Source organism: Cuculus canorus, chromosome 2, assembly GCF_017976375.1.
Source record: "Cuculus canorus isolate bCucCan1 chromosome 2, bCucCan1.pri, whole genome shotgun sequence".
In the NCBI taxonomy this organism is placed as follows: domain Eukaryota; kingdom Metazoa; phylum Chordata; class Aves; order Cuculiformes; family Cuculidae; genus Cuculus; species Cuculus canorus.
Window position 1 is genome coordinate 159332333 of NC_071402.1, and position 12106 is coordinate 159344438.

Sequence of the window (12106 nt, forward strand, 5' to 3'; positions counted from 1 at the left end):
CTACAAGCAACTGGCGAGTTTCTTTCTGTTGTGTTGAGATGTTGGGAAGTTAGACACAGAAGCCTCACCCTACTTCATACTTTATGGGAAGAAATAAATCAAGCATATCAGCATGGACTGTAAAAAGGTCATCTGGGTGGGGTGACTACATTAGGTGGGAACATCTAGTCTTTAAGCTTCACATATGGGTGGATTCCTTGCTAAATAAGAGTTTAAGCTCCCTAAAGTCACTAAACGCTTCTTTGGAACTCCCTTTCCAAGTCATCCTGGAGCTTGGGCTAAAATGGTGGTGTAGAACAAGGGATGTTTTGTAGTTTGAATGGTTAGCTGTCCTGGTTTTAAGTAATTGTTCGGATTCAGACATAATGGAATGCACAGATGGATGACAATGTTTTCTCTTTAGTAATCACTCCTCCTTAAATTTCATTTGTCTGAAAAATGGAAAACTTTAATAAGTTCCCTAATCTCATTAGTTTGCAAGCTTTCATACATCAAGGTCTGCATAACCAGAAAGCTATTTTTTGCAGCAACGCTAGCAATTCATCCCAGAGGAAAGCTCTAGGTGTGCAAACAGGTCAAAAAGCTGGACCCTAATCTCCTCCTGGCCCCTCCCGGGGAAGGAAAAGGAGCCAGGAAAAAAGCAAAACAAAACAGCAGTCAGGCAGCTCTCAGCCCACAGCACCAACAGGACAGGACAGATCTAAAAGCTTTTTTTTGCCATTACTTAATCCTCTGTCTTGCAGACACATAGATAAAGTCACTTCTCACAGGTCCTAGAGAGCACTCAAGCTTGTTAGAAATTTCTTTCTAAGTAGCTTGCTTAATCAGTGAGTGAAATCAAGATGCATACGTGACCACATTTCATTTTCAAATGCTTCAACAGAACAGCGTGCAGTCAGTGGGGTCTTAGGGTCACTGAACAACAGTCTGGTGAGTTTTCTTTATATTTTTTAAGACATTTTTGTCTATTTTTTTGGAAAGGAAGGAAAGACGGCTTCATCATTTTGGATTTCTCCGTGAGAGGGACTTGTCCTCTACCTTGTCCTTGTTTAATTCTGCAAGAAAATCCTGTGCAAAATAAAAAGAATGAGTACTAGATGCCAACATTAGTCTTCTCTTACCAAAACAACCAGAAGGCAACTATCCATCATGTAAAGATGGCTTCATGTAAACTGAATTACTCAAACCAAGGGTGCAGAAACCCACAGCTTTGCTCCACAGGACCATGATAGGCCACAAGCGGTAGGAGGATGAGGAACCTCCTCAGGGCCAAAGAACTCATACATAATGCCACAGGAACATCGCTGCCCCAGCCTAAGTGTTATTTGGTTACTTCTGTAATGGTCACTTGGAAGAACTACATGTGTCTGAGGCGGACCTACCGATCTGGATGCAGCATCGCCCCTTCCAATTAACATCTGGTCCCTCTACCTTCTCCTCAGTCCTGGTTCATTGAGGGTCTATTACACATGAAGACCTGAGCTCAGACATTATGGGGATGACCTTAAAGCATTCCCATGGTGCACTATGTGGGCTGAGAAACCCCTCAATGAGCAATACTGTAGAGACATCCAAGCTGACTCTGCAAAACTCAGAAGCATTTGGATAGTCTTTTCCATTTTCATCTGATAGAGTTAATATTGTGTTTTGTTTTGGGTTTTGTGTTGTTTTTTCTGTTTAGCAATCATTTTCTTATCCTTCCTGGGAAACTTTTCGGGCTACTTCCAGCCTGAACATGACAGTCAGGTATCATTTGGCAAGCAACACCAGTCAGCTTTCAAAACAGCCCTTCCGGCACCACGAAAAGACCTAAGTTGCCACATCACATCACCCGATAAGGTAAGTGTGAGTTTCAGCCACCTCTTCCAGGCTTTCCCCATCAGTTCTGCAAGAACAGCATTCACACACTTATTCCAGCCCAGCGAGGCAAAGAAGATTTGAAGCTCATCACTTAGTGAACAAGAACAACACTGGCTCAACCACAGAGGACAAAGGAAACAATCAGGACTATCCAAGGGCACATGGATGTCACATTGTGCGTTCACATGCTTGAAAAATTGTATGCAAACTGCAGTGCCACTGGGTGATGGGAGCGTCAAGCAGAAAGCTAAGGCTGTCACATGGTGTCTTCTTCTGGCTTGAACACAGCTTTCATGCGACACAGTGGTTTTGTAATTCTGGGCAAGGCAACCTTGAGCAGAGCCACTCTAAAACCTGTTCACAAGAGTTTGGTTTGCTCTATGTGGATGGCTCTACTGCTAGGGAGTCAAGACTTTTGAAGATGGTGCCCTCCTGATGGCCAGAATTAAAGAAGATGCACCTCCAAATGGTCCGCTAGCTGTACATACCATGAGAGCATCTGGTTTTACATGCAAAATCAGAAAGTCTACAGCCTTTGAAGGTGGAGACTTCCACCAGCAAGCCATCAGCCTGCTTCAGGCTCCCCTGAGGAACAAGATCTCCCTGGAAGAATGCCTCTGTTTATTCTCCCTAAATGAAAGTACAAGGAAGCCATACTGCACAGGTTTGTAATTGGAGAAGGAACACATAGTAGAATTCACATAGAAACAGGAAAAAGACCTTGAGAAACAACTTCTGTAAGAGTCACCAGATCTCTGTGGCTCATCACATGTTTGAACTGTCCTCCAAGGCAATAGGGACAGAAGGAGGGGTCATACAGGAGATAACACCAACCTAAGTGGTTACTGAGCATCCAACAGATGGGAGCAGCGCAGGTCACCTGGACGAACATTTATCCTCAATAGGGCCTGTCCAAAGCTGCTAAATGCACATTTCAGCAAGGAAATGCATGTCTTGAGGAGACATCACAGGTTGTTATACCCATTTTCAGGTAATTGTCAAGAGGGTGTGTGGAACAGGTAGGAAACCAAGCAAAAAGCCATTTTGGTGAAATGCTAAGCTTTGCATAGAATCCCTTTATACTTTGGAGTCTGTAGGTCTTAGGCAGCTCTTCCACCATGAAAATGTCTGGAAAGCCTCATAGATTTCAGACGTGACACAAAGGCTCTGATGGAAACATATATCTAGTCAGACAATCTTATCAGCTCACGTACATTCAGGAACAAACTGGACATTCACAGATGGACTACTCATTTTCCATCTTCCTCTTGTGAATCCCCCTCTACACTGAAGTCAGGATTATCAGTCAACAAAAGCATTTCTCACATGGAAGAATCCTGTCATGAACTATGCTGGGTTTAGGGATTGCTCAGGGCATTTTAATACTAAACCACCTGGAATGTAAATGCCATGGCCATGTTCGCTGTAGCCCCTCCCCTCCACAGCCATGAAGAAGGGCATTGTGCCTTTACAGTCATCTCATCCATCCTTGCATTCATGATCTGAATGAATCAACGAGCTGCAACCAACAGGATGAGGTTCAACAAGGCCAAGTGCTGGGTTCTTGCAGCTGGGACAAAACAACCCCATGCAGCGCTACATGTTTAGGGAAGAGTGGCTGAAAAGCTGCTTGGCAGAGAAGGATCTAGGCATCTTAGTTGACAGCAGCTGAACATGAGCCAACAGTGGCCCAGGTGGCCAAGGCAGCCAACAGCATCCTAGCTTGAATCAGAAACAGTGTGGACAGCAGGGCCAGGGAAGTCATCCTTCCCCTGTACTCAGCACTGGTGAGGTCACACCTCAGATCCTGGGTTCAGTTTTAGGACTCTCACTACAACAGGACATTAGAGGGCTGGAGCACATCCAGACAAAGGCAAAGGAGCTGGAGAACAAGAGTTATGAGAGACGGCCGAGGGAACTGAGCCTATTTAGCCTGGAGAAAAGGAGGCTGAGGGAAGACCTTATCACTATCTACAACTGCCTGAAAGGAGGTTGTAACAAGGTGGATGTTGGTTTCTTTTCCCAGGCGATGAGCAATAGGACAAGAAGAAGTGGCCTCCAGTTGCACCAGGGGAAGTTCAGATTAGACACCAGGAAAAATTTCTTCACTTGAAAAGGTTCTCAGGGACTGGCAGAGGCTGCCCAGGGAAGTGGTCGAGTCACCATCCCTGGAGGGATTTAAAAGACGGGTAGACAAGCTGCACAGGGCTGTGGTTTAGTAGTGGACAAGTAGAGTTGAACTTGATCTCAAAGGTCTTTTCCAACCAAATGATTCTATGATCTGCCTGCTACTGTCTGCCTTGGAAGCAAGTCCAGTCCACCACTGTCACGTACAGCCCTCAAACAGGCCAAGTTTTCCCTTTCCTGCCCTTTGAGAGGCAGTTAAGTTATTGCTGACCTACTGCTGAAGAGGAGTCTTCCTACTACAGCTTCTGTCTCAAGTGAGGTCAGCATCACTGCAGAGGCAAGGTTAAAGCTGCTTTAATTCAAGCTTTAGGTCAGAAGTAAATAAAAGCATTCCAAATTGAAGTGAAGTGCTACTAAAGACACTTCTCTGTCAGGGTAAAACTGAAACTCTTCCTCAGATATTGCTTTTCACTCTCTAGGCCACTTTCTTTCATGCCGATAATGGTGGTGCTTCTAACTAAAGCACCTAAAACTGTCTGAGAATGCAATATAAAGCACGGGTACTTACACTGGGACTGGTGAATGCCCCTCCACTTTGCAGGAAGATGCAATCTGAAGTATTTGAAATCTAAAACTCTCTTCTTGCCAGACTGTCTTCTAGATGCCCAGAAGGACTCACAAATCCTCCCCCGCTGTTAACCATTCACTCACTCTTGGTGTCAGCACTATGTCTTTCCCCAAGCAGTGCACAGCTCTAAAGATGTGTGTTACGGGGTGGAATAATACACAGCTCTGCACAAAATCTGCCAGTAGTGAGTTTTCACCTCAGCAATTAACAGATAAACTTATTAAATTTCTATTGTTAGACTGGATTAATACAGGCCAGCACTTTACATCACATTGCTGTGTGTGGTGCAATAGAGAAATCTTGGGACCTAAAATCAGAATGAACACAGCCCTAAGTAGGTGTTTCCTCCCCTTGGTCAGCTCAATGTCTGTATAATCATAATTAATATGAACAAGAATAGGGATTTTTTTGGGGGGAGAAAATGGATTAACATTGAAGGTTGGTTTTAAGGGGTAGAAGGGGGAGAGATGTGTTTGAGCTTGGACCATGGAGATCTTAGCCTTCTTTGCCAGACTACTTTTTTAACCTGAATCCGTTCCCCTGCATAATTAAACGTACCATCACAAACATACCACAAGCAGGGTGGGATCCTCTCATTCAATCAGCACCACCAGCTCAGAGTCCATAAACTCTGGATCTTCTTATGCCATGGGGACAAATTCTGGTGGACAATGCAGAGAACTTGCTCCTCTTTCTGTCCCAACCTTTGTTGCTTTTCTCTAGGGGCAAAAATATCCTCATGCATCTTAATTGTGTTTCCAAATGACAACCACCCCTTTCACACATCGTGCTCCAGCTGAGTCTGCATTCAGGCTGGCACAAAGACCGTTCTGTCATGTGGAAAAACAATTCCAGGCTTTGTTTAACCAACACTAACACACTGGAGCAAATTCTTTCATTCAGACTCTGCTGTTGTCAAGCCTCAGATCATCATGGCTCAAGATGAATTAGCGTTCAATTTACTGGAGCCACCTCATAAACAGACAGAAACACACAATGAACAAGAGAAGAGGGAATTGGGGATAAACAGGGCAGAAAGACAATAAAACCCCAAGACAGCCCTTAGCAGCATAAAAAAAGAGGAGGAGGACAACAGAAGTAGCAGTTACTTGGATTTGGCTCTAGCATGGGATCCAGGGAGCGAGTCAATGCAGCCATGTGAACCAAGTCTGGTTCAACATTTTCATTACCAGGGGAAGCTGCTGAGCGGGACAGCAATGTAAGTAGGTGGGCACAGTGCACCATGTGGTCTAAAACCATGAGAAAATTAACAAACACCTCAAAACTTCTATCCTGAACACAAGACCCTCAGTCTTTCTGTTAGTCCAGAGATGAGACCACACAGCAAACATCTGGAGCACTGCATACAACCACTTCTACCCTTGAGTGACGGAGCCAGCTCAGGACAAGCAGCAGGACATCCAACCTCACCACATCTAATTAATCCACAGAACTCACTGCCACATGAGCCTGTTGTCACTATAAGAACGCAATACCTGTGTTCAAAAACAACTGGTGGACGAAAAGGTCAATCAAAAGCTAATAAAAACGAATGCACCAACTCCACAACGTTCCTGAGAAGGCAAGAAGCACACATGGAGGAACATGTGTATATGAATATCAGTACAACCCTTTCCAGTTTTTGTGCTGTTCTTCTCTAGGCATGTTTTTCTGCATTGTGAAAAGGTAAGGTAGCCCGGCTTGATGCCGATGCATAAAGTCAGCAGTAATACAATTGTTTTTGTTCACCTGCCTGGCAGGACCTCAAGCACTGAACAAAGAGACAGTGCAAGGCTGTCAAAACATCTCCAATGTTAAAATCACAGCCAATTTAGGATAGCAGTATGTGGTCAGGAGCTTAAAAAGGGTCAAACAAGCATTCAGTAGTCTCTTCAGAGAGCACTGAGGCTGTATTTTTCAGAGCAAGGAAACCCTCTTCTTTTTTCTTCTCCCCCTCCCCCTCCCCAACTTTTGTTATTCTTCCATCTTTACCACAAAAAACCAGGAAGAACGGGGAGCTATGGAATATATTTATCTTTTTTTTTCCTGCAAAAGCTTTGCATAAACCTTATCTGACTCAGCTTTTCTTCTTTCTTCCCCAAACCCAAAGTGAAGTTCAAGTCCCCTTCTTAGGGAATTCCCTCCTGAGCCCAATAAAAAAGAAACAACCAACTAGTTGACTTCAAAAGCACTAAATCCATCTGCCCTTTCTTAGTGTCTGAAGGCTGAATTACCCACCTCAGACTCTGTTTGTAACCAACAAGGAGGCACAAGAGAAGCTTAATTTAATAAGTGAGATGAGTGGACCTTTGGCCATACCTGGTCTCTCTCCAATAGCTTCAGAATTCAACACCTCAAATAAGATCCTTTACTTGTTGACAGCTCAGACTAGAGATCACTCTCGCCACAATTAAGAATATCATTCAGCCTTTGAAAATAGGAAGGCAAGTACGATAAGGGCCACAGGCAAGATGATGTTTAATTAGCGGTTTGATCCCCTATAGCCTTTTAGCTCCCATTATCATAATGGTTATCACTTGCAAGCAGCTTACGCTTGCAGAAGCATAAATATTTTGGCCCAGCAACTCATATGCAACACGAAATAACTTGGACTAATACTTAGCCTCATACTCCCTTAGCCCCATGCTCCAAAAATGCCTACCCTTCTTTTCCGCATCAAATGGGATTTCAGCATGCCCTCAGAAAGTGAGAAAAATGAGAGAGCACTACACATCTGGGGTTTAGAATATGTGTTACCATCTACACCAAAGCAGTTTTGAGACAGACCCCGAATACCTGAATTACAGCCTGGAAACCAACCCAGAGGCACACACCATATCAGAGAGTTGTGACTTGGGACAATAGGAAGGCCGATAGGAGAACTGCTTCACAAATGAGATGGAGTTCAATGTACAGTAATGCTATCCCCCTGAACCATCCTTTCCACTCAGGATCTCCAGAACTTGAGTAGGACCATAAACGATTTCACCTCCTTTATGCTAAAAGAGAGAAAGTCATCACAAAATTGTGGCAACAGCCACTTTTGAGCATGGGAGTTTCCAGAGCAAGCTCAAATATGTCAGTGGAGCAAGAGTGGCCTTGTGAGAAGGACATTGTTGTGCTTGATGGAACAAAACCATGGGATGAGAAAGCAAGATTTTCCTACACACAACGAAGTGCATAGAGCATTGTAACTTTGTTTAGATAAGCGTTTCAAAATACGTAACTGCTAGCTTTTGCCTTGCCTGTTGATAGCAGTGGGAAAGTACCAAACCATTACGCTGACAGTAAATAGGCACATGATCAATGCATGATCTGTTAGTTGTTTGGTTTGTAGGTATACACTAACAATTGTGATTGGACATAAGTTTTTTAGTTACTATATGATTTGTATAAGAAAAATATAAAAAGAGCCAGGTTGAGAATAAAGTCGTCTCACTCTACATCCAGGAATGAGTCTGTGCAATTTCAAGATGCAACATTTGAGATGGCTGGCTCCACCAAATGTTCACAAGTGAGGCTCTGAACCTATCCTCTAGCTGCTTTGCCTTTTGACACCACTACTTGCCTCTCTTCCCATCTCACGGATGTCTGCTTATGCTAGAGGCAATGTCCAAACGCTAACAACACATCACTGCAAAATGCCACTTCAAAACCCTCCCAGATCTGCCCTACCAGTGACCCGTGCAAGCCTTAAGCACTTCATAGCATCCCTGGTATCCTTCCCAGAAATAGGGCAGGGCTGAAGTCTGTACAAAAGAACAAGAATGGAGGAAGGAAGACTTGCTTGGATTAGCTTAATCTCTCCACCCAGAATTTCTCCACTTTCTGTTTCAGTCCCTTTAACTCGCTTGTGTCCAGGAACGTTAACAACAACCCCAACTGAAGAACTGTCAAGTTTTTCTGCCTCTCTTCCCTAGTGCTCAAGGTCTTTACCAAAGACTGAGTGTAGTAGGAAGCTTCTAGGTTTCATTAAACCCTTGAGGTGCTCTTGGACCACAAATTACAAGCCACTGAAGGCAGGACAGACCTACAAAGAGTTGCCAGTGCTTCCTAACCTCTGATCATCATTCCGAGACATCACAGTTCACTGAGGTGCTTTTAATCCCAAAACCCATGTCTTTTGATGACCTGAAGAGCTAGTCAAAGACCTGACAAAACTGTTTCACAAGAAAATTCCTGTTTGTTGAGCCCAAAGTACTTTGCATGAGCCCTTTCCAATTGAACAGGAATGTAAACAATACCCAACCAGGTCAAGCCAGTGGTCCAGCTAGTCTGGCAGTAAGAACAAGAGTTGTTATTTAGAGAACAAGCATAAGCTTGGCCACTTACTGAGGTTCATTCCTCTTGTATTCCCTCAAAAATCAACTGTTGCATCATGGATCTCTGAAGGTGCAACTATATACCTAGTATCTGCCTGTGGACTTGAATTAAAAAAAACTAAAAGAGGAGATATTTATTCTAGATATTAGGAAGAAGTTTTTTACCCTGAGGGTGATGAAACACTGGAACAGGTTGCCCAGATATGTGGGAAACATTCAAGTTGGATGGAGCTCTGAGCAACCTGATCGAGTTGAAGATGTCCCTGCTCGCTGCCAGGGGGCTGGACTAGATGATGTTCATGGTCCCTTCCAACCCAATCCATTCTGTGATTCCACAATACTATGAATTCTCCCTGGTCTCCTTGCAGATCCTCAAAAATCTTGTCTTGCAGCTCATTGAAGTCATTGCAGAAGCAGTAATGAAACTACCAAGTTCAGGGAGCAGCTGCAAGGTCAAGGAAGCTTCCAGGCCACAGACAATTTCCCCAGACAAATAGACACAGCTTTGGTTCAGGTCCAAATTAAACTAAGCTAAAGTTTAAAAACAGTCCTTCCTGTGAACTACAGCTCCTCCTATTCTGACTCTAAACATGTAGTTGTTTTTTTAAAAGTCTCAAGCGTGTTACTGTTCCCCTATAATTGGGTCTTTGACCCAGACTTTTCACTTAACACCTAAGACACCTGCAAGTTTTTGACCGCTTCCCTCCCTTGCAGAAACCCAAGCGAGCTTATCAGCCTCTCTCACCCTGACTAATTAGTTGGGTATTGGTTTCTTTACTCTGCCAGGCAAGCTGTGCAACCCCAATGTGAATGCTTGGTTTCCAGCCTTACTTCATCAGGCTTGTATTGCCAGGTGAGGAAAAAATCCCTCCCTCCTAACCGGACCAAGCCCCAAAACACAGGATCCTGCCCTGGGGAGAGGGACCACGTATGTATATGCTTCTCCAGCATGTGCACAAGGGGGAAAAGGTTGAAATTGAGAGGGGGAGATTTAGACTAGGCATTAGGAAGAAATTCTTCACAATGAGGGTGGTGAGACACTGGATGAGATTGCCCAGGGAAGGTGTGGATGCCCCCATCCTGGAGGTGTTGAAGGCCACGTTGGATGCAGCCTTGAGCATCTTGGTCTAGTGGGAGGTGTCCCTGCCATGGGCAGGGACGCAGGAACTGGATGATCTATAAGGTCCCTTCCAACCCAAACCATTCTATGATTCTATGATCCCTTTCTGGAAAACCAAGGTGAGAGCAAGCAGAGGATTTAATGCCTCAACCCTACTGGGAATTAAATACCCTCAAGACAACATACCTTCTTTGCACAAGGGCAATTTATTGACTAGATGAAGCACAGGGGTGCGTGCAAATGCATTTTACACTGCAGGAAAATACACTCCACACCTTTGGTCGCTTGCACAGGTAAAATTCCTCCATGTAGAAAACACTCCCAAACTTTACTCTGCCTCAGGACGTTTACTCATAGCACATAACCTCCAACAAACCCTTCAGCCTGATCTTGCACCCCTCCTGCACGGATAAACATAAAACCAAGCCTCAGGATTCATGGTAAAACATCACCAGCGAACGCTGGTCACAAAACCCCAAAATAACCAACCCATAGAGCAACGTACCTTGCATAAGGCAGCCAATTAAAACTTCCCCGTAGTAAATGCTATGGCAGTAGCTCCTCGGAGCTTCCGAGTCCTGAAATACTCGGTGTTTCCAAAGCTGCCGCTCTCTCCTCCCACATCTCCCTCCCACGTCCAGCCACCTCGTTTGCTGAAACACAGATCTGGGCCTGTTCATTAGATGAGGCACCCAGAGGGCCTGGAGAGACAGTTACGAAACCTGTGCAAATAGGGTTTCTAAAACGATTGCTTGTCATTCAGAAGAGGCAAATAACAAGAAATGTGATCTACGTGCTTCCAGCTCATGTGTTTGAGGAAACAGAGAATAGGACAAACTGAAAGAGAAAACGACAGGATGTGTTTTTCTTTCTGCAGCGGCATTTTTCAGCTCCAGTTCCTTTTCACCTACAGTGCATTCCCACAGCAGTTTGCCAAATGAAAGCCTTGTGCTTTTTCTTCTCGTTCTGCCAGTCCCTCCCCTAGTGTGACTTCTGCCCTTGTTGTAGCTCACAGACGGAAACCCTGGGAAATGGGACGTTTCCTGCTATTCAGAGCCTGCTGCTCAGAGCATGTGACTGTCTGCATGTGATGCATGCAAAGTTTGTCCTCTGCTACACCTCAGTCAGCAGTAACTATTTCCCCCTCCTTCTAAAAAAAAAAAAAACCCAAAACCACTAAGTCCATCTATCAGGAGGACCCAGAGTCCTCCCCAGACCATCTATGGGAGCTCAGCCACCACCATACCTCCTAAAGCACAAAAGCATTTTCCTGGTTGATCCACTGTTACAACAAATCCCCATAATAATTTTGTCAAAGCAGCAGCTAATACAAAAAAAAAAAAAGTATCACAGCCACCTCCATGCACTCACTATCCATACCAGGAAAAGTAGATACGCTGCTCAACAAAAGCCCCAAAAGCCCCATGCCATCCCCTTCTGCTTCAGAGCACGGTAACAAAGCCCCATTCTCTCCCAGACATTCTGACATGTTACAACTCAGCAGCTCATCTCCTCCCCAGCTGTATGATTTCAAGGACTTTTACAAACTAGTGGAACTTACTTTGGCTGGAAGGATCAAGAGAAGTCAGTAGCTAGGATGATCAGGGTGTAACAGGACAAGAGGTGCCTCGATTACCTTTTGTCCAGAGAGGTTCTTCTATTGTGTTGACTTCCTTTCCAATTTCCTGGACTCCAGGGGTCTTTTCAGAGCAAGATGTGCCCATAACCCACTGTCTGCCTCAACACAATGGTTTACACCACAAGAGCAGGCAGAGCAGCAACCCTCGTACACAATGGGAAACAATACCAGGGAATAATGCAGCCAGGGAATGGAAAGGATGAGTGAGCAATGAGCTCACTGCTGGCCTCCTACCTGCTCTGCAAGCTGCATATTCAAAGAGATGGTGATCAGGACTTAGGCACAAAACCAGACCTTTTTCTTTCAGTCCAAAAGTTGTAATGAAATCAGATTTTCTGCATTCTGAGGAAGTGCTCATCCACAAGGAACTAGATGGCAAACAGGCTCCTCAAGTCCTTTGGAAGTCTTTG

At 44.5% G+C, this 12106-nt stretch overlaps 1 protein-coding gene across 3 annotated transcripts in view; it reads right to left on the reverse strand.

Annotated features, from left to right (window-relative positions):
* The window catches only part of ALS2CL (ALS2 C-terminal like), a 56476-nt gene that overhangs the window by 36966 nt on the left and 7404 nt on the right, over nucleotides 1-12106 (reverse strand). The window contains exon 1 of one of the 3 annotated variants that reach the window (XM_054060714.1): nucleotides 10563-10716. The exons of the other annotated variants lie outside the window; for them this stretch is intronic. The gene's annotated coding sequence lies outside the window, so the exon portion shown is untranslated. Of the gene's footprint in view, nucleotides 1-10562; nucleotides 10717-12106 lie in introns of those variants that run through there. 3 annotated transcript variants of the gene reach the window in all.